This window comes from Myotis daubentonii, chromosome 20, assembly GCF_963259705.1.
Source record: "Myotis daubentonii chromosome 20, mMyoDau2.1, whole genome shotgun sequence".
Taxonomy (NCBI): Eukaryota; Metazoa; Chordata; class Mammalia; order Chiroptera; family Vespertilionidae; genus Myotis; species Myotis daubentonii.
In genome coordinates, this window is record NC_081859.1 from 5,431,205 (window position 1) to 5,453,518 (window position 22,314).

At 50.6% G+C, this 22,314-nt stretch overlaps 1 protein-coding gene across 5 annotated transcripts in view; it reads left to right on the forward strand.

The window, feature by feature from the left end:
* The window catches only part of CHRM3 (cholinergic receptor muscarinic 3), a 106,452-nt gene that overhangs the window by 40,048 nt on the left and 44,090 nt on the right, over nucleotides 1–22,314 (forward strand). Inside the window, exon 1 of one of the 5 annotated variants that reach the window (XM_059677278.1) lies at nucleotides 11,555–11,594. The exons of the other annotated variants lie outside the window; for them this stretch is intronic. The gene's annotated coding sequence lies outside the window, so the exon portion shown is untranslated. Of the gene's footprint in view, nucleotides 1–11,554; nucleotides 11,595–22,314 lie in introns of those variants that run through there. 5 annotated transcript variants of the gene reach the window in all.

Genomic DNA, 22,314 nt, shown 5'->3' on the forward strand with positions numbered 1-22,314 from the left:
TCTCAGTCCTGTCCCCAGGGGCTCTGCCTCTCTGGGTCCCAGCACCCGCTGCAAAGCTCGGAGAGAAAGCTGCACTCGCTCTGACCGAAGCCAGACAGTCCCGCTTCTCCCGTTTGAGTCTGGGTCCCTAAAGACTCGCCCGGATCTGGAGCTCAGAGTCTGCGACTCCCTCCCGATTGAAAACAACAACCGCGCCCTCCGCCGCCAGCCCGCTCTGCACACTCCGCACCTCAGAATTTGACTTCAGCACTGCGCCTCCTCTGAGTGTCCGTGTGGGTTTCTCTTTCCTCCTAGTTGTAGGACTTCCACTCAGCCAGCGTTCCTGTGGTTCTGGGTGATGTCCCTTCCGTTTTTTGGTTTCACTTTTGAAGTAGTTGTTCAAAGCAGCAAACTCCGGCGTTAACCTATGCCGCCATCTTGGTTCTCCCCCACTCGATGGCGAACCTTTTGAGCTCGGCGTGTCAGCATTTTGGAAAACCCTAACTGAACTCTGGTGCCCTGTCACCTATAGAAATTTTTTGATCTTTGCCACCATAGTAAAGCAAAGGCTTACATTTTTGATATTTATTTTATGTACTTAAATGCCATTTGACAAAGAAAAATCAACCAAAAAAATGAGTTCGCGTGTCACCTCTGACACGCGTGTCCTAGGTTCGCCATCACTGTCCTAGGGGGAGGGGATGCACGGAAGGGGACCCTTCGTCACCTTCGGTCGCTCAGAGATGAGACGGGGAAACGCCTCCCCGTGGGTCCTTTCCCATTAAGAAGCACCTCAGCCTCGCCCCGCCCAGCGTCGCTGCGGAGTAAACACGGGACGATGGGCCCACGTGGCCGCGTCCACGGGTCGCGGTGCAGGCGGCCCTGAGCCTGGGCAGGCATGCCTTCCCCTGTTCCTTTCCAGGCTGAGCCTTGGGAACGCCGGGGAGTTGCAGCTCAGCGAGTCCTTCTGCTTGAAGGAGAGAGACTGAATTCTAATGGCCACACAGGAGGCCCTGGGCGTGTGGGCCGTGGCCACCGTCGGGTGTCAGCTGTGCGTAGCACGCAAGGGGAGGAGAGGAGCGGGATCCTGCTTCCTTTTTATTTATTTTTTTAAGCTTTCCTCTGCCGTGTTGCTTTCATTTCTCACTCCCATTCGAGAGGGGAGACCCCTGGCCCTGTCTAGTGATCGTGCGTGGGGAACTCGTGAGGCAAACCCAGCCCGACGGGCGGTCTGTCCGCCTTCCTCCCGCCCCCCACGCTGGTCTCTGAGCGTGATTTCTGTCCACCCTGCTCCGCCTGGGGGAGCAGACGATCGATCGGGGCCTCCGGGGTCTGGGAATTCACGTGTAGCAGATGCTTTGATTCTTCGTGAAACGTATCTGAGGGCAAGCCGAGTCAGGACCGATGGAAAGCTCTGGAGGTGTCTCGGTCGCTATCTTCCCGTGGATTTTCGCTCTGGAATCACACCAGAGCCTGTCGACACGTAACCGTGGTCCCGGCGGCCGTGAAGGCCTCCACGTGAAAATGGGCCAAGCTGCACTTGGACCGCGGCCCGCGATCTGCGGGCGGACGTTTCCCAAGGCCCATGTCAGGGCTTTAGAATTTCATGAATCAAAACACAGACAGGAATAAAATGTGAGACGCGCTTAGGACCCAAACCTAAAGCCCAGAATGTAATCCCCTCCCCATTCTTCAACGTCGCAAGGAGATGACTCTCCCGTTGGCCATGAACTTATGTGTAAAACCCTCAGGTGTTCTGTAAAAGACGCAGGAGGCTGTTCGGCTGCCCTGTGCCTCACGGGCACTCCCTGTGCTGCGGCCCGCTCCACGTGTGTCCTGGGAGTTTGGGGCACGTTTATGGCTCCCTCTTCCTTCTAGGTTCTGTCCGCTGCCCCTGGCAAGAAAGGGGAGGTTGATGCTCAACCATTGAGCCACACCAGCCAGGAAGTCACAGTTTGATTCCTGATCAGGGCTCATGCCTAGGTTGTAGGCTCGCTCCCCAGTATGGGGGGTGCAGGAGGCAGCCGATCCATGATTCTCTGTCATCTTTGATGTTTCTCTCTCTCTCCCTCTCTGAAATCAATAAAAAAATATTATTTTTAAAAAAGGGAAGGTTGAAGCTTCGGCTTTATTTAAGAGGAACACTGAGATCTCCCAGTACAGAGGTCGTCCTGCTGACGCTGGGTTTGCAAACATGGCTGATCGAGATGTCGGGGCTCCTCTGGCGGCCCCCTCCGTGCTCGTATAGAAAGCAGGGTGCACGCCCCCTCCTGGAGCCAGGGCTGGCCTCAGGTCCAGGCCACAGGCCCGCAGGGGCGGCGTGGGTGGACCGCCCTGGCCGCGCAGAGCAGACACGGAGGCCCGCTCCTCCCTGCAGATCCGGGGCGCCCACCCCAGGGAGACAGCGACACCTGCCAGTTCCCACGCCTCCTCTGTGGGCATGGCGGTGCCCACAGCGCCAGTCTCTTACCCAAGGCTTATTGAGGCTCCTCTTTTGGTGGGAAATACGGCAGAAGAGCCATATAAAGGTAGAAAGGGAGTCTTTTTCTCCCCCTCCCCCAGCACACACAGCCCGAGGACTACCATGGAGAGCTGAGCTCCCCTGCAGGCCTCCGGGGACTTGGGGGCGGAGGGCTGCCATGCGATGGGTGCACGGGGCGTTCGGGTGGGGACCTGCCTCCAGACACTGACCCCCCTGCCCCTCTCTGTCCTTCACTCCCTCCTCCCTCCAGCTCCCTCACCCCTACAGAGCAAAAGCCCTTTTTCCGGGCCTTCATTCCGGCGTTGCAGCCACAGTTACACAAGCGTGTTCTGGCGAAGAGAAACCTCGTCTCAGATTCATATACACAGAGACTTTCTCACGGACTGAGCAGCCAGAGAAGCTCCCTGTTTAGTTAAAATTCACAGACCTGGCTTAACCTGGCTTCATTATACATGATTAGACCCGTAAGCAAGTCTTCGATTCAAGTCCAGGGTTTCTGAAACGTGGTTTGCGAACACCCCCTTAGACCCGTGGTTCTCAACCTCCCGAACGCCGCGACCCTTTCATACAGTTCCTCGTGCCGTGGTGACCCCCAATGTCATTGTCACAAACTGAACATCATGAAAGCATAGTGACTCATCACAGAAACAATACGTCATTATCTATGTGTTTTCCGAGGGTCTTAGGCGACCCCTGTGAAAGGGTCGTTCCACCCCCAAAGGGGTCGCGACCCACAGGTTGAGAACCGCTGCCTTCCACCCATGGAGGAGCCACCCCTCTCTGCTGTCTTCAGCCAGGGAGCGTATTTTCAATCCTGTGTGAACCCCGCGTAAAACTCGGAGTGCGTGGTGCCGTGTTCTACTTGTAAATAAACTTGGATTGTGGCACGTGAGCGATGGGTCCGGGCGCCATCCTAGGGGGCACCCCTCCCCGCGGCCCCCTGCGCGCGGACGGGCCCGGGACGGTGTTTACGCAGCGGGAGGTGAGACTGAGCAACCTCCACGCCGGCCAGTTGACAGCCTGTTGGGGATCACGTCAGGCATCTGGAGGTGTCGTCTGCCATGTGGAGGTGTTTTGCTGACGGTTAGGCAAGTGCTGGGCTAGAATTCACGGGCCTCCGGTGCGAGGCGGTGCACGCAGGAGGGAGCAGCACCACCTGCCATTGCTGGCCAGTCACCGCTCATGGGAGCCATGTGTGTGGTCCGAATCCATCCCACCCCCACCCCCACCCCACCCCCGCCCCCCAGGAACTGTCAGTGGCCTTTTCCTTGGACATTTCCGAGCATCTTGTTCTGATGGAGAACGTAGCCATCTTACTCCAGCGAACAGAAGATCCTTTTGAAAAATCCAGCCCCAGTCGGTTTGGCTCAGTGGCTAAAGCGTCGGCCTGCAGGGCTGAAGGGTCCAGGGTTCGAATCCAGTCAAGGGCACACGCCTGGGTTGTGGGCGTGATCCCCAGGAGGGGCCGTGCAGGAGGCAGCTGACCAATGATGGATCTCTCATCATTAATGTTCTCTCTCTCTCTCCCTCTCCTTTCCTCTCTGAAATTAATTTAAAAAAAATTTTTTTTAAAGAGTCCAAAATAAAAGTAAAAGAGAGCATTAAGACACTTTGAAAAATGTATACGCTTTTCTGGGACAAAGGAACGGAATGCCAGTGGAACTGGGGAAAAGACTGCTCGTTATGGCATTTAACAAAAGGCCGCCCAGGCTTTAGGTACAAGAGTCGTGGGGTGACTATATCCACGTGTATACGAAACTTCACACACGCCCAGACTAAATTTAGTACCTGATACAGCACTAAACTAAGTGAAAATGGCCTCCTTGTAGACCTCTCTCACTAAAAGGCATATATTAATGCATGAAAGTTACCTAAAACTATTTCTGACTGTGCCTCTGAAGTACTATGTAAGCCCCCATTAAATGCATTGCCTTTAGAAACAAGGCCATTTAGCCCGGCTGGCGTGGCTCAGTGGTTGAGCGTCGACCTATGAACCAGGAGGTCACGGTTTGATTCCCAGTCAGGGCACATGCCCGGGGTGCGGGCTCAATCCCCAGTGGGGTGCGTGCAGGAGGCAGCCGATCCATGATTCTCTCTCATCATTGATGTTTCTATCTCTCTCTCCCTCTTCCTTCCTCTCTGAAATAAATAAAAAATATTTTTAAAAAGAAAAGAAAGAAGACCATTTGTTTTCAAACGTCATAAAACGCCTTAGTGGTAAATATAAAATAATAGGATCACTCTTAAATATATATATATATATTATTGATTTTTTACAGAGAGGAAGGGAGAGAGATAGTTATAAACATCGATGAGAGAGAAACATCGATCAGCTGCCTCCTGCACATCTCCCACTGGGGATGTGCCTGCAACCCAGGTACATGCCCTTGACCGGAATCGAACCTGGGACCTTTCAGTCTACAGGCCGATGCTCTATCCACTGAGCCAAACCGGTTTCGGCAGGATCACTCTTATATTTATATAAAAACCCACATTTTAAGCATCATTAATTTTTTTTTTCTTTTTTTTTTTTTTATTGCTTAAAGTATTACAAAGGGTATTACATATGTATCCATTTTATCCCCCCGCCCTAGACAGTCCCCTAGCCTCCCCTATCCCCCAGTGTCTTATGTCCATTGGTTATGCTTATATGCATGCATACAAGTCCTTTAGTTGATCTCTTACCCCCCTACCTCCTGCCCCCCAACCCTCCCCGGCCTTCCCGCTGCAGTTTGACAATCTGTTTGAGGCAGCTCTGCCTCTGTATCTATTATTGTTCAAAAGTTTAGAATGGTCTCTATTGTCCATGAATGAGTGAGATCATGTGGTATTTTTCCTTTATTGACTGGCTTATTTCACTTAGCATAATGCTCTCCAGTTCCATCCATGATGTTGCAAATGGTAAGAGTTCCTTCCTTTTTACAGCAGCATAGTATTCCATCGTGTAGATGTACCACAGTTTTCTAATCCATTCATCTACTGATGAAGCCCCATACTTTTTACCGATAGTATCACCTACGTGTAAAACAAGAGGCATCTGGGACTCAAGGAAAAGAGGGGCCGGGTCTCCTTGCGGCAGGAATAAAAGTTTAAAGGACTAGGATTTAACCACGTTTAACAAGGTGAAACTTTATCACTTTAAAAAGTCTTGATCATTATTAAAAAAAAGAGAGAGGGGGGGAGAGAGACCAGAATTTTTCCCTGAGTCTGTCCTGGCTTCCCTACCCGCCCATCCCCCTTACGAACGCCGAACCACACTCCGCAGGTGCTCTTTTAACTTGAAGTTCCTCACTTTTTCCAGGGAAGATAGAAAGCACTGATTGGTGCTCCTTATTTAGCAATCTAGATTTTTTTTTGGCAGGCTGCATTGCTGGATCAAAACCAAAAAGATGAAATATAACAGGAATAAACATTAAATCTTATATTTAAATTAAAAGTGTTATACAGAATTTTTTTAAAAAAAAAAAAAAGAGAGAGAGAAGCAGGCACTTACATGGAAAAAATAAAGTCTGAGGATTTCAGCGCAAACTTAAAGCTAAGTCCCTCGTAGGAGGTGGATGCTCAACACCAAAGGCGAACTTCTGCTCACAGCGGGCATCTGGGAGACACACTGCCCGTCACCATCATGCTGGGCACCAGTGAGAGCCCATCTGAACAGTGACCGGCTCGGTCTGCGTGTCACGTTCACGGTTACGGAAAACCGGAAGCTCCGTGGGAGGAGACGAGACGTTCGCACCTGCATCCCAGGCCAGCCTCCCTTCCCTGGGATGAGCGCCTCTCCCCGTAACACGCGTGTCCTTCCCTGGCGCCAGCACCCACCCGGACAGACGGACGGATGGACGGACAGCTCCGGGCGTCTTCCCTCCTTCCCCTTGGCCTCGGCTTTTCTGACGGCCCTGGAACCAGAGTCTAGAACCCACACACTTCATGATCTTGCCTTTAGCCTCAGTCGTCCTGCTCCTTGTGTCTGGGCCCCAGTTCCCAGCAAAGAGGGGAGAAGATGCTCACACCGTCCTAACACGTGATGCCAGATTCGACTCACATCTACCGCTGAAGACGTGTTCCTTCCTCCCGTTTCAGGAAAGACTCTTGCAACGCTTTCCACGCATGCAGTCTTGATTGGAAAAAGGAAAGACACGTCGCCCTAGCTGGTTTGGCTCAGTGGATAGAGCGTCAGCCTGTGGACTGACGGGTCCCCGGTTCGATTCCGATCAAGGGCACATGCCCAGGTTGCGGGCTCGATCCCCACCCCCAGTAGGGGGCATGCAGGAGGCAGCCAATCGATGGTTCTCTCTCATCATTGATGTTTCTATCTCTCTCTCTCTCCTTCTTCCTTCCTCTCTGAAATCAATAAAATATTTTTTTAAAAAGGAAAGACACAAGAAGGCTACTCTGAACGTATGTTCTTCACGGGAGGTTTTATAACCGCCGAAGTAACCATGTGGGTGTCGGCGAAAAGCCCAGAATCGCCGAGTCCCTAGCAAGCATGTCACTGGGCCCTGTGTCTGAGAACGCACTAAAGTATCACAGCTTGACGGTCATCTGGGTAGGACTGCTGCAGAGCTGTCTTGGAAAGTGGCGGAATTCGGTCTATTTGTGTCAAGAGGAGGGGCCGGTTCCACTTCCTTCAGGGCGCTTCCTCCGTGCGACGGGAGATGCTGGTCTGGCTCAGGCCCAGGAAGTCCAAGGTCAAAGGGCTCCTTCCCAAGGCCTCACATTGATGGCCACTCAGAAGCTCCTGCTCGCTCCAGACCCCCAAGTTGGCTGAACCCAGTCTTTTATTTGCTCTCTTGTGGGTGGCTTGCTTGCTGAACCTGGAGCTGATTCACTTGAATGAGGTCTTCTTACCACATCATCATTGCAAATAGATGGGGTCCCTGCCCTAGCCGGCTTGGCTCAGTGGATAGAGCATTGGCCTGTGGACTAAAGGGTCCCGGGTTCAATTCTGGTCCAGCGCACGTGCCTGGGTTGTGGGCTCGATCCCCAGTGTGGGGCGTGCAGGAGGCAGCTGATCAGTGATTCTCTCTCATCATTGATGTTTCTATTTCTTTCTTCCTCTCCTTTCCTCTCTGAAATCAATCTATATATATATAAAAGCCTAAGCAACCATTATGACTGGACGACCGGATGACCGGACGGTAGCTATGACACACACTGACCACCAGGGGGAAGACTCTCAACACAGGAGCTGCCCCCTGGTGGTCAGTGCGCTCCCACAGCCAACCTCCCATCCTCCTGGCCAGCCCCGATTGGCCCTGATGGGGACTGGGCGAGATGGCCCTGATCGGCCCTGGCCAAAAGACCCCACCTGTGCATGAATTTGTGCACCGGGCCTCTAGTAAAAATATATTTCTTAAAAAATATAGATGAGGTCCCTGATACATGACATCCATACATCCCTTAGTGTCCCAGACACTGTAGTGGCTCAGCCGTATTTAAAAATGAATTTTACTCTTCGAAAGCTTCATTGCAGCAAAGAGGTTGTGACTATTGTGTTGGTCTCTCAAAAATATAGCTAATGTAGAAATAGGGGCCCCTATAATTTTTTGAACATGAACTGACCTGTCATGATCGAACTTAAAACTAAAATGTTATTATTCATCATCGATAGTAGTAGCCCTACCATTTTGTTTTTCATCAGAAATTGTCAGATTAAAATTTTTTTGGGGGGGGGTGTTCATTTTAAATTCCTGAAGGGCCCTAATTTCTCATTTCGCTTCCAAAATCTGTTGGGGTGCCAGACCAAAATAACAATTAGATATTCTCGATTTATTTCTTACTGTAGACCATCCTTTTAGAAAAAAATAATAAATCCCAAATAATTTCTTTCATTTGGCTGAGATCAATTCTGTAATCTGTTTAGTAGGTGGGTATAATCCAACATGGAGTTTATATCATCTAAGAAAAAATTATATTAACTGATATTAAAAACAATAACTATATGAATTTCAGCAGCTGCTCCATTTTCCTTCTCTTCTCCATTTCCAAAAACAAAGGGGTCTAGCTTTTGTTTGATTTTCTCTTATTTGTACTGATTTCTCTGGAAGTATGTACTTAAGGACTAACTCATGAAAAGATAGCAATGTTCATCTTGCTGCCCGATGGCGACCTCATCCTGGAGAATGTAGGCATTTCTTTATGAAGCTCGGATTTTCGGACCGTGGAGTGGTTTGGAGTGCGATGGCGTTACCCCGAGCGGTTCTGGGCGATGATAGTCCAGCAGGTCACGCTTCTCAGCAGGAGGACACAGCGCCAGGCCTTCTGCGAACCATCAGGTTAAGCAAAACACCCACCGCTAGGAACCTTCACTCATACCACAGTTGATTAGAAACGTGTTCACACTTATCACCTGTAACCCATCCTCCAAGCCGCTGCCATTAAGTTGTAAGTAAATCTTCAGGATTATAATGAAACTCTGACGTTCAAACTTCGCTGATAAGCAAGCTCATCATTTTCTGCTCTGTAGAGCCACTTCATTTCTGCTCTGGGGCGTGTTCCTTGCTATTCACATCCCCCCACCCCTTATGAAGCCGTATTCATTGTCAGGCATGGACGGTATCAAAGTTTTGTAAAGCGAGAACGTAGATAACCTTCTTCTCCCTTTTGACCTCTAAATGATGTTGCTAGGCATACGCTATTTCTGTACCCTGTGTTATGACACAATTCAACATTATTAGTGTTAACATTTGGAAATCAGAAGTGAAGTACTCTTCAAAGGATTCGTGTGATTAACAATCAAGGAAATAAAACTGCATTTCTAAAAGCAGGCGAGTTTGATCCGCGCAGTTGTGCCACTTGGGACTCTGTCGCCTTTGGCTCTAGGAGACCAGCAGGCACAGCAAAGCTTCCCCCCACCCCCACCACACACACACACACACACACACACACACACAGAGAGACACATGCACACACACAGACACACGCACAGACACACACAGACACACACAGGCACACACACACACACACACAGAGACACACACAGAGACACACACACACAGACACACACACACACAGAGACACACACACAGACACACACAGAGACACACAGACACACACACACAGAGACACACACAGAGACACACACAGAGACACACACAGACACATACAGACACACACAGACACACACAGACACACACAGACACACACACACAGACACACACACAGACACACACACAGAGACACACACACGCACACACGGTGGATTTCCTGTGTGTGGTGCGTATGGTGAGGCGCACTGATAACCCGTTTTGTGAGACGTTTGTGTTTATATCCGTGCAGGACTCTCTTGACTGTGTTACTTTTGTCCCTCCATCGAGGCTACAATCTAAAACCTGGGGCTTTATCGTCATAGACTCAATGTCATTGGTCAGCAAGGTTCACTTACGTTCAAGGTCAGCTTCAGACCGTCCTTAATGCTCCAAACTTTTTTTTTAAATATATTTTTATTGTTTTTTTTTAATATATTTTATTGATTTTTTTTAAAGAGAGAAAGGAAGAGGGATAGACAGTTAGAAACATCGATGAGAGAGAAACATCAATCAGCTGCCTCCTGCCCACCCTCTAATGGGGATGTGCCCGCAACCAAGGTACATGCCCTTGACCGGAATCGAACCTGGGACCTTTCAGTCCACAGGCCAACGCTCTATCCACTGAGCCAAACCGGTTAGGGCAATGCTCCAAACTTTTAAGGTGTTTTGAGAAAGTGCGATTTCAGATGCATCGGTGGCCATTTCTCAGTTTGGTCCAAGTGTCATTTAAGGGGGGAAAAAAGTATTAATTTGATAACTGAAAGAAGAGATCGTCCTCAGAAGTATTCCCCATAAGTTAAGGTTCTGACATAGGCAGGTAGGCCTCGATTGCCGACATCCTTTATACTTCATTTTTATAAAACATAAAATCACCGGACTTACTTATGTATTTGTAAACCGTCTATTTTCAAGATGCTTATCATACCCGAACACTTTCTAAACTTCTCTTTTGTTTCCCCAAGACTGTGAGCAGCAAATAACCTTTGGAACTATATTTAGAATTTATTCATCTGTGTGGAAGGGATTAGAATTTTCTATAGGTAAATTATTTTAAAAATTTTATTTATTGAGTTCAGAGAAGAGGGGAAAGAGAGAGAGAGAGAGAGAGAGAGAGAGAGAGAGAGAGAGAGAGAGAGAGAGAGAGAGAGAGGATTTGTTGTCCCATCCACCTGTGAATTCATTGATATTTGTATGTGCCCTGACTGGGATGGGATCTGCCACCGTGGGGTATTGAGGACTCACTGAGCTACCCGGCCAGCCCAGGGCAGCCAAATCTGAACCCACGTTAACTCTTTCACTATAAAATGGTCCAGTGGGCTGCGGTGTGGCTGGGAGTTGGCTTGCGTCCCAGGAGACACGTGTGCTGACATGAACATCGATGCCAAAACGCAGTCCTGTTCGTCTCCCTTACACTCCACCCGCTGAATCTCAGAGTCGATTTTTAGAACATGCGAGCTTTTGCAGCTAGTCCCACAGTTTTAAATGCTAAGTGAAGAGACAGAACCTCAAGGCAAGGTTTTCAGAACCAGCGTTCATTCCTGCTCTCAGGCAGCTCCTAGGGCTCGTTAGAGCAAAAGCAAAATTCACCTTATGATGTATCCCACCTCGACGGATGTGTGTAATTCGGACTTTCGGGAAGGCGATACCGAGCGGTTCTCTCTCTCTGTTTTCACGGAGCTAGTTGAAGTGCCTGTGACACCAGTCCCATCGGGTTAACTCCTCCACGGCTGCCCTCGCTCCCTCTCCGAGTCCCGTAAATTTCCATCCCTGACTCCACGAACATCAGCGGCGGCTCCCGGGACATTTCAGCTGCTCACACTTTAGGAACCTCCAACTCCGTGTGGGTGTTGGAAGCCAATCTGAAACCCGGAGGCGGGAGGAGAGCCATATGTCCCTAATGGTTTGATTTTATTTTTTTTTTAAGTGAACGCACTGCTGCCAGCTGCGAGGGGAGACAGGGAGCCGCTCCGACGTGAGAGCCGCCTGAGAGCCGAGCCGCAGGAGCAGCAGCCGGCCCCGGGCTGCTGGGGGCATCCGCAGAGCTCAGACGGGGCTGCGGAACCATGCTGCTGCGTTTTGGTGGATAAAAAAGATTGTGTTGAAAGGTCAGTGTTTCGCCTGATACGTCGGAAGGAATAGATTGGCCGATGACTTTTCAATCTGAGCGTGGGCTCCAGTGCCCCCCCTCCCACTGGGAGAAGAGAGCTGCTAGCAGCCCAGCTCCCGCCCCTGCCGCCCCTGCTGGCGTCCGTGACCTCGGGTGACCCCTGTGGGTGACTACAGAGCAGGTGAATGTTGGATGGATGAGGGGTCCCTGGACCTGAATACAAAAACTGCATCTATAGGGTGTCCCAAAATTCACGCAAGAAGTAATTTTGATAGAAAACACAGGTTTATAATTAAAAATTGTAAATTTTTTATTGATTCATAAAGTATATCGGATAGGGTTGTGTATGGAATAGCACATCGGGTAATATGGCCTCCACGGCTTTGCTGGCACAGACGCCAAGCCGTAGTCTTCATTGTCCCTGCTCCTGGGCCATCATTGGTACTTGGTGATGCTTATCAAATGGAAGGGATTGAAATCAAAGGGCAACAGGTATTAGAATCCGATTCAATAAACCAAGTAAAATTAGGCTTTTACTTTTTGTTGCTGTTAATGCTCACACAAAATTCAAATTTTGGGACACCCTTTACAAAAACTGCATATACTCGTCAGTGCTGCACAAGGGACCATGTTCTTAACAAGATTCAAGGCTCAGAAAACCAAAGAATCTTCGTGTTTGTAAGCGTGTCCATGAGGGGGGGCGGGGGGAGGGGGTGTGAGTGCCTTGTTGTGCGTTCCCCACTTTGGACGGCAGCTTGTGATTGGCGAGCCCTCCTTCGGGTTCAGGTAAAAGCAAGATAAAGGCCGTTTCAGCCAATATTTGTTCTCCTGGCAGCTCCGCCGCAGAGCTCAGCTCCACTGCCTGGGGCTCTCTGTGTGTTTATCCCGGGATTAGTCTCAAAGGAGGCAGATGGGGTCAGGCCCCTGAGTCATTCTGACCGTTCCATCCGGCGATTTCAGTTCTACTGTTTCACAGCAATGCCCGTTGACTAGGAACACACCTTCGGCATGTGCCCATTGAAGGTGGTGTGGGAGACACATCACACCATCTGCTTACGTCGCCGCGGGGTTTCCGGCCGGCCCCTTGTGTGTCTGGGCTGTCAGTCCCTGTGCGGACTCAGTGCAGAAGCAGGAGGCCTTTGAGAACAAGTGAGCCCTCAGGGGAAGTGGCCGGTCCTCACACCCATCCTCCCGCCGCCCGTGGGAAAGGGCTGGCATTTGTGTCCTGCTCCGAGCACACGAAGGGTAGATCTCTGTTTATTTCCACGAAGAAAGGACGTTGTGTGTGTGTGTGTGTGTGTGTGTGTGTGTGTGTGTGTGTGGTTGGCACCTATGGTGGCAGGAGCAGTTGATTGCTTCCGAAAGCTTTGTTCCAGCTCCAGCCTCGGCAAGGATGTTTCAACGCTGAACTTGGAACCGGGCACCGGACATACGCGCACGGGAGACCTGGGTGCATTGTTTCAGTTCCGAAGGGCAGGGTAGAGGCTGGCAACCTCTGCCGTTAGCTGTGTCGTTGCAACAGTGGTTGTGGCTCGGGGGGCAGGGACTGGCCCTGTCACATGTCCCACCTGCAGATTAGCGAGGGTGGCCCGTGGCATGAAACCTATGGATTGGCATTTTTATTAAGCAATCATTTATATTTTCAGGGCTTCTGAAAATAATAAAGAATGAGTAACGCATGGAGGACATAAGTAAGTCAAAAGAGGAGTTTGTATTTTAATGGTGTACAGAAAAACTACCCTCCTAACAGATCACAAAGAATGAAAAGAGCCTTTTAAGATATTGTCAGTCCAAGTGAAAACATTTCGTAATGGGAAATGCAAAAGCCATGTTAAGCATATAATCTGGTTGGAGATTAGGGGCGCTCGTCCGTATTATGCACACGCATGAGCCACTGGAAGAAAATTCAAATGAGACAAAAATATAACAATGTCGCATGAAAAAATAGATGGTGCGGCAAGTGAGGGCGGGGACCGAGCTCATGGGGCAGAGATCCAGAATGAGGAGGTATTTTCAAGATGGACCTTAAAAATGGGTAGAGCTCTAGCTGGTTTGGCTCAGTGGATAGAGTTTCAGCCTGCAGACGGAAGGGTTCTGGGTTTGATTCCAGTCAAGGACACATGCCTGGGTTGTGAGCTCTATACCCAGTAGGGGGCGTGCAGGAGGCGGGTGATCCATGATTCTCATCATTGATGTTTCTATCTCTCGCTCCCTCTCCCTTCCTCTCTGAAGTCAATAAATATTTTTTTAAAAAAAAAATGGGTAGGCCGAAACCGGTTTGGCTCAGTGGATAGAGCGTCGGCCTGTGGACTGAAAGGTCCCGGGTTCGATTCCGGTCAAGGGCATGTACCTGGGTTGCGGGCATATCCCCAGTGGGAGATGTGCGGGAGGCAGCTGATCGATGTTTCTCTCTCATCGATGTTTCTAACTCTATCTCTCTCCCTTCCTCTCTGTAAAAAATCAATAAAATATATTTAAAAAAAAAAATGGGTAGAGTCTGGCCCCTTAACAAAGGGTAGGGAACGACATTCCAGACCCTGAAATTCTAGAAGAAAATGAAAAGGATTTCACTTCCAATTCTCATTCAGCATTTGGTTCAAGGAACAAGCATTTAGATACAACGCAGCCTATTTGATCTTCTTCCCTGTAAGTCATTTAATTTCTTTCATGTCTGGCCAAAGCCTGTGAAGCAATGTAACCACTTGATTTTGCCGGGCGAGTTAGAAAGATGTAGTCACCTGGAAAATGCCAGAAGGACGGACTGAGACCGGTTTTCTTCCAGTCTTGGGAGAGGTGCCGGGTTTCATCAGGTTGACTTGGTAGCTAATAACACAGAAAGAACCTGCCGGACACGTTCCCAGCACCCAACCCTCCCCGCACCAAGTGAGTTGCATGAGTAGGTATTATTGCCACACACCCCCCAAACACATACCCCAACTAAGTATGATTTCTGTCAACTTACAAATCTTTCCTCTTGCAGTTTAATAGAAAAAAAGGACACAAATAACAAAATTGGGAGACTTCGATTCCAGTGTTGACATTGTTCCTTCATGCGCGTCATAGCTACCGGTCGAATGGTAGGACGGTTGCTTAGGCTTTTATATACATAGATGATGAAGATTCTTTGCAATACGTGCATGGCAGGCCACGCGTTGCATTGCTGCTCGGTGTGCTTAATGAGTAGTTACTCGGTGGAGGAAAACGAAGATGAAATGAAGATGTGAAATGGCTGAGCAAAGTCACCAGGCCGAGGGACCCCACCAGTGCACGAATCCGTGCACCGGGCCTCTAGTTGAAAGTATAAAATAAAACTGCCCACAAATAGTACATTTCACTTAGAACGACGTTACCATATGCAAGAGTGGCATTTCTGATGATCCTTCAAATCAAATGCATTCTTTCCAGCCTGGAAAAGCTATGCATGGATTATAGGATCATTCATCCACGTAATGGTGCTTTATTGAATCTCGTGTTTCTACGACTTTGGTTTCTTAAATATGCGTACGTTCCAGGGTCGATAGAGAGCAGCTCTCACTCAGGAGAGGAGAAAAGATTCAAAGGGGAAGAGAAGTCAAGCTCAGCTTGTTTGATTGTCGTCGCCGTGTTAATCTGTTTTGATTAAAGCGTGGCAGCTCCTGTCCATGCATATATTGTTCCGAGATTAGCACGTGGGTCAGCGGAGACCTGAGAGCTTACTCAGTATTCCCAGCGTTCTCCCTCTTATTTCTTCTGTGTAATGTGAGAAATATTGCCGAGCTGTAATGCCAATGCCACCTAATTCTACTTGCATTAGGAAGAGGTAATCACTTCAATCTATTTGGCGCCACGGGGGGCAAGATCACTCGGGTATTTGCCAGAAATACTCAATATGTAAGCAGTGCCCTTCAGTGAGCGTGAAACAGTGCCTAAGTAACTTCCATCGACACTGACCACGAGGGTACAATAAAGTGTTTTCTCAAGTGTAATTGAACAATAGCTTTTTAAAAAGAATTTTCATGTCTTGTCAATATTTTCCTTGGAAATGTCAATAATTTATATTATCTTGAGCAGCGGTGGTATGAACAGAATTAGGTGTTTTTTTATTTATTTGGACTTTATATTCTCAGCTCTGTGTTTTAGGTGCATGATGGGTAGATAAGAGCGGGCACATCCAACGGTTGGGCAAGCATTTGTCCATCTCCTGGGCCACTGTTACTGAACCACAGCTTCCGGCCGCTGGCCCAGGCCGGACGGGCCTGTGTGTGTGCCAACGCACACCCTGTGCCTCACACACCAGTCACGTGTAGGATGGATTAAATAGCACCCCTGCCCTTCGGTGTAAATCGTTGGAGATGTTTCTAGAACTAGGCTGGGAATGGCTGGGGTCTGTGTGACTGACCCCAAGCTAATACAGTCCTGGGGGCCTCCTCTTCTCTCCACTCATTTAGCCCCTGCTGATTCTGGGATGTGCGGATATGGTGCCAGGGTGCAGACTCCCACACCTGTGACCCCAGGGTGCAGACTCACACACCTGTGGCCCCAGGGTGCAGGCTCACACACCTGTGGCCCCAGGGTGCAGGCTCACACACCTGTGGCCCCAGGGTGCAGACTCCCACACCTGTGACCCCAGGGTGCAGACTCCCACACCTGTGGCCCCAGGGTGCAGACTCCCACACCTGTGACCCCAGGGTGCAGACTCCCACACCTGTGGCCCCAGGGTGCAGGCTCACACACCTGTGACCCCAGGGTGCAGGCTCACACACCTGTGACCCCAGGGTGCAGACTCCCACACCTGTGGCCCCAGGGTGCAGACTCCCACACCTGTGGCCCCAGGGTGCAGACTCCCACACCTGTGACCCCAGGGTGCAGACTCACACACCTGTGACCCCAGGGTGCAGACTCCCACACCTGTGACCCCAGGGTGCAGACTCCCACACCTGTGACCCCAGGGTGCAGACTCCCACACCTGTGACCCCAGGGTGCAGGCTCACACACCTGTGGCCCCAGGGTGCAGGCTCACACACCTGTGGCCCCAGGGTGCAGACTCCCACACCTGTGACCCCAGGGTGCAGGCTCACACACCTGTGACCCCAGGGTGCAGACTCACACACCTGTGACCCCAGGGTGCAGACTCCCGCACCTGTGACCCCAGGGTGCAGACTCCCACACCTGTGGCCCCAGGGTGCAGACTCCCACACCTGTGACCCCAGGGTGCAGGCTTGCCATACCAATCCAAGTAAGTGCCCCAGTTTTTCCAGAAACCTGGGGGGCTTCTTGCCTTTGTGGACCCTGGATGATGCTGACCTGAAGAAAATGTTAACATAGGAGGGTACATGCCGGTCCTTAGAAACCTCCCAGATTTATAGAAATACTGGAGGTCTGATGCACTAAAATTCGTGCAAGAGTAGGCCTTCCTTCCCCCAGCTGCCGGCATCGGCTTCCCTCTGGGACCCGGGACCCAGGCTGGCTTCCCTCGGGCTGCCTACAGGCATCTGGGGCCCATGCTGGCTTCCCTCACCCTCCAGCTTCATCCGGAAGGACATCCGGAATGACGTCCGGAAGACGTCCGGTCTAATTAGCATATTACCCTTTTATTATTATAGCTGTCCCGAGCTTTTAAGGGCGTGGATGTAGCCCACGGGACTCTCTTTATCAGGCCGTTTGCAGAGAATACACATGGCGAAGGCCACACACTGCCCCGGGGGGTGGTGCTGGGCAGAGCCATCACCCTGGTAGCACCTTCCGATTGAGCTGGTTTATGATCACAAGACGTAGTGGCGGCCAAGAAGCTAACGAAGAATCCGAAGGACCGGGTTAAAGTCCAGGCCTTGCCGCGCGCTGAATTGAAGGTGCTTTGGGAAATGGCCTCACCAGGCTCTCGCTCCCTCCCCTGTAGCATGCGCGCCCGTGGCGAGGATTAATGAGGTTCCACGGGCAAAGTGCCTGGTGCGAGGGACACGCGGAATCAATGCTAATGTCAGAATAGTTTGAGGGGATGACTCACCGCGCTGGCATTTGCTCCGCCTGGGTGCATAGCTCACAGTTCCTCCATCTTCCGCCCCCGGGTCCCTGTGAAATTCTGTTGGTTCTATTTCAACTTCTCCCAAAATCAACTTGGCTAGAAATCCCAGTGACTGACTCTCCCTTCCCGACCCTACACGTGGCTTCTGTTACTCAGACCTGATGCGTTTCCCCTCTAGGTCAGCAGTCGCCAACCAACCACCGTTCCATGGACCCCTGGTGGTCCATGAGGTCCGAAAGGCTGGCGACCGCTGCTCTAGGTGGTCCATGATCTTCTCTGCATCCTTACACGAGAGCCTGATTTCGGACTCTCATCACCTCTGCACCCGGGGCCAGCCCGTGCCTCCTCCTCACCGGTGACCTCGCCTCCTCCCCGCCCGCTGCCTCCCGCACTGTCCTGGGCACAAACCACTCGGCTGGGTCCAAGGCAAGAATTCTGCGTGTGGAGGGTGTAAACTCCCGGGGAACCCCTGAGTTAGGAACCCGGGGAACCTCTGTGAAAACAGGCATGGCGGTAAATGGGGACCAACCAACTCGGAGCCAGGAGGCGCCTGGGAACCCTGGTGTGTGAAAAAGGAAGAATCATGTCTTTGTTACTACCTTACGGTTGGCACCTGGCCTGACAGAGAGCAGTGCCTCTTCGATGTGTTTGTCTGAGTGCATGTGATGCAGGAGAGCATCGCAGATGTTCCGGAAGCTAGTAGAAAATATTCCTTGTAGCCCTAATCAGTTTGGCTCAGTGGATAGAGTGTTGGCCTGCAGACTGAAGGGTCCCAGGTTCGATTCCAGTCAAGGGCATGTACCTTGGTTGTGGGCACATCCCCAACAGGGGGTGTGCAGGAGACAGCTGATCGATGTTTCTCTCTCATCGATGTTTCTGACTCTCTGTCCCTCTCCCTTCCTCTCTGTAAAAAATCAACAAAATAAAATAAGGGGGAAAAAAGAAAGAAAGAAACATCCATGATGAGAGAGCATCATGGATTGGCCGCCTCCTAAAAAAAAAAAAATATTCCTTATAGAGCCAGCAGCCGGAGCCTGGAGACCGGCTTCCCTCGCTCCCTCCGTCCCTTCACACATGAGTTAAACGTGAAGCCACAGACAGTCATCTGTGTGATGGGGTCTAATCGCACCGCCTTCGTAGAGCCACTGTGACGATCGAGGGGTGGCGTCCTGCACCCCGTGGACTTGGCCCGCGGCAGGCCTCGGTGAACACGGATACCGTCCGTGATAACGCAACTCCTGGCGGAGGGGGAAGCTGTTTCGAAGGTCCCTCTCCCTGCAGGCCTTCCTCTTCTGTTTGCATAGAATTGTGATTCTGAGTGGCTGCCCCCACCTCCCCACCCCCCACGCCCAAAAGAACAGAGATGAAAGTGTCCTCTGATTTCAAGACGTCAGGTTCGTACTTTCTCAGCCCATTGAACCCCTGACAGTGAGCCACTCTCTCTATGACCTTTTTTGGTCTCGCCCATTGTTTAAAAGTCTCCGTTTGACTTCACAAAGGCTTTTGTGCGGCGTTTTCCTGATGCTTATTATAGGGTGAGAATTGTGTGCTATAAAAAGGATTTGGCTGCATCGTGCCTTTGCCACGAACATGATTTCATGGGGGCACGCTGCCCCCACAGAGCAGCCAGGGTCAGCGTGACTTTTGCAAGAGTCCGTGAGAGAAGCACCAGAGGAAGGGAGGAAAACCCCGTCCCACACCCCCCACACCCCCACACACCCCCGCACCGAATGCCACACGCTCCTCGGGCCCGTGTGAGTCTCACCTGGGCTGTGGGCACGGCTTCCCCCGGGACAGAGCCCTCCCCAGGCTTCCCCTGCAGGGCGGGGCAGCACCCACATCCGCTCGGTCTGACCTGCACAGTTCGACCCTCCCAGGGCCAGGGCACCCGACACACACGACTCTGATACATTACACCCCAGTTAGGGGGGCAGATGGCAGTCACAAGAACCCCGAGAGCAAAGCCCACTCGTCAGGGTCAGCTTCTGACCAACAGCTTCTCCACTGAGTCACAGCCGGTCCCCAGCCACCAGCAGGAGGGCAAACAGCCCGCACAGGGACACAGCCTGAGCGCTCAGCTCCGGTGACACCGGACCCCCCGCCCCCCGGACACCACTCCCCAGGCCTCTCCACCAAGACTGGGAGACAGAGCGGCGAGGCCTGATACGCAGAAGCAAACGCCGGAAGGAAGCCAAAATGAGGAGGCAACAGAATGTGTCCCCAAGGAGAGGACAACAGCAAAAGCCAGAAAAAGAACTAAACAAAATTCAGACAAATCCAGCAGATGCGGAGTTCAACTGGTTGTGAGGATGCGCGATGGTGTCAGCAAGAACAACGGGGAGATGGCAAACATAACTACGGAGATAGGAGATCCAAAACCAGGACCAGTCAGATGCGAAGAAGACGGTCACGGGAACGAATGGCCCGAGGCATGTCTTTAGCGTGTTCTGTGTGCACGGTGTGCGGCACACGCATGTGTCGGCTTCAGGCCGAGGCCAGGCGCTGGTCTTGACTCGGGAGAGCACGCGTTCCAGCCGCCAGCTGGACGGCCGTCTGTACTTGAAAACAGACGCGTAGACGGACTCAGGCGGTTCACATGGGTGTGTTGCAGGTATTGTCTCCAAAAAAGGAATCCAAGGAGCTGTCACGTCAAGGAAAATAGCTGACAGGGCTTGTTGCCAGTGGCAAAATGCAACCTTTCAAGGAAAAATTAAATTTCGGAGCAAGTATATCCCCTACTGTGAGCGTGACAGCTTTGTAGTATTGAAGGAGTGCTCTGATGAGACAGGTGGTGGTATTAATTAATGGGGCTTGTGTGTGTTATGTAATGGAATGTGCTGAAATTGGGAAGATCTGCATACTTCCGTGAACCAAGGTTTTTTTAAAAAAATGCAAGATGCTGCCAGTTCGCCAAAGGAAAAAGATTCACTCAAAATGCAGTGGGTTTTAATATAACACAGTGTGAGGACTTCATCGGCGGGTGAAGAGTCCACGTCGCAACTCAGTGGATCTCCTATATAAGAAACCACCACTGTTGCCTTAGCTGGTTTGGCTCAGTGGATAGAACAACAACCTGCGGACTGAGGGGTCCCAGGTTCGATTCCGATCAATGGCACATGCCCAGGTTGTGGGCTCGATCCCCAGTGGGGGACATGCAGGAGGCAACCGATCAATGATTCTCCCTCATCATGGATGTCTCTATCTCACTCTCCCTCTCCCTTCCTCTCTGAAATGAATTAAAACACACACACACACACACACACACACACACACGCACTTAAAAATCTTTACTGGTGACGATGCTTGGCCAGAAATGATGATCCAAAACTGAAAAAAATAACCAGCGATTACCTATCTGTGCCTGTGTTTTACACTTTAACACGTAGATTAAATTACTGTATGAGGACTGTGGGCCTAGGATAGAAAGGGTAAATATTAACTATTAACAGTCATCACACTTGGATTCCATCTCAGAAGGACCTGAGTCTAGATCAGTGGTTCTCAACCATCTGGCCCTTTAAATACAGTTCCTCATGTTGTGACCCAACCATAAAATTATTTTCTTTTCTTTTTTTTACATATATATTTTATTGATTTTTTTACAGAGAGGAGGGAGAGGGATAGAGAGTTAGAAACATCGATGAGCGAGAAACATCGATCAGCTGCCTCCTGCACATCTCCTACTGGGGATGTGCCCGCAACCAAGGTACATGCCCTTGACCGGAATCGAACCTGGGACCCTTCAGTCTGCAGGCCGACGCTTTATCCACTGAGCCAAACCGGCCAGGGCCATAAAATTATTTTCGTTGCTACTTCATGACTGTAATGTTGCTACTCTTATGAATTGTAATGTAAATATCTGATATGCAGGATGGCCTTAGGCAACTGCTGTGAAAGGGTCGTTCAACCGCCAAAGGGCACCCAAAAAAAAAGCGGGGGTGCGGAGGTGGCAGAGTTCAGTGCAGACTGCAGCATTCAAATCCTGGTCCTAGCACAGGCTAGCTAGCCTGATGATTTGGGGCAGGTAATTATACCCGAAAACTGCTAGCTTTTGGAGAGGGCTAGGAACCCCCTCGGTATTCTCCAAACTGGTCAGTAAAAGAGAAGACTCAGGCTTCGTTTTCCTGCTTCTCCTCTGCCCACTGTTTCTCCAGCCGCGCCAAGTCACGGATGAGGGAAATGTTATCTTTTTAGGAAAAAAAATTCCAGTTAATAGCTGAGGACGAAATGGCGAACTGAGAAGAGAACGGCTTTTTTTAAAACCCTCGCCTGCAATCATGAATGTGGGCAGGGATCCTCCGTTGCTGCCGGAATCGTGAGCGGGAAGGATGAAAACGAACCAGGACCTTAAGCGAAGGGGAGAGGCAGAGATGAAGAAACAGGACGCAGAGATGAAGAGAACAACGGCCAAACAGAGGCAGTGGGTGGGCCTTGTTTGGATCCTGATTTGAAGAAATCGGGCCCGAAATAACATCTGAGATATCACCAGAGCACGCTCCCAGCGAGCATTCAAGGAATCTCGGACAGTTTGTAGGTGTGGCGTTGGTGGGGTGCCTATGTATGTAGGATGGGCAGGCATTTAGGTGAAATACAATTGCCGTGTGTTGGCGGTGTTTGAACCTGGGTGATGGGGTTCATCGCACTGTCTCTACATCTGTGCATGTTGGAAATGTTCCATTACTTAAAATTGATTTTTTGCTTTTATTATTCCATAGGG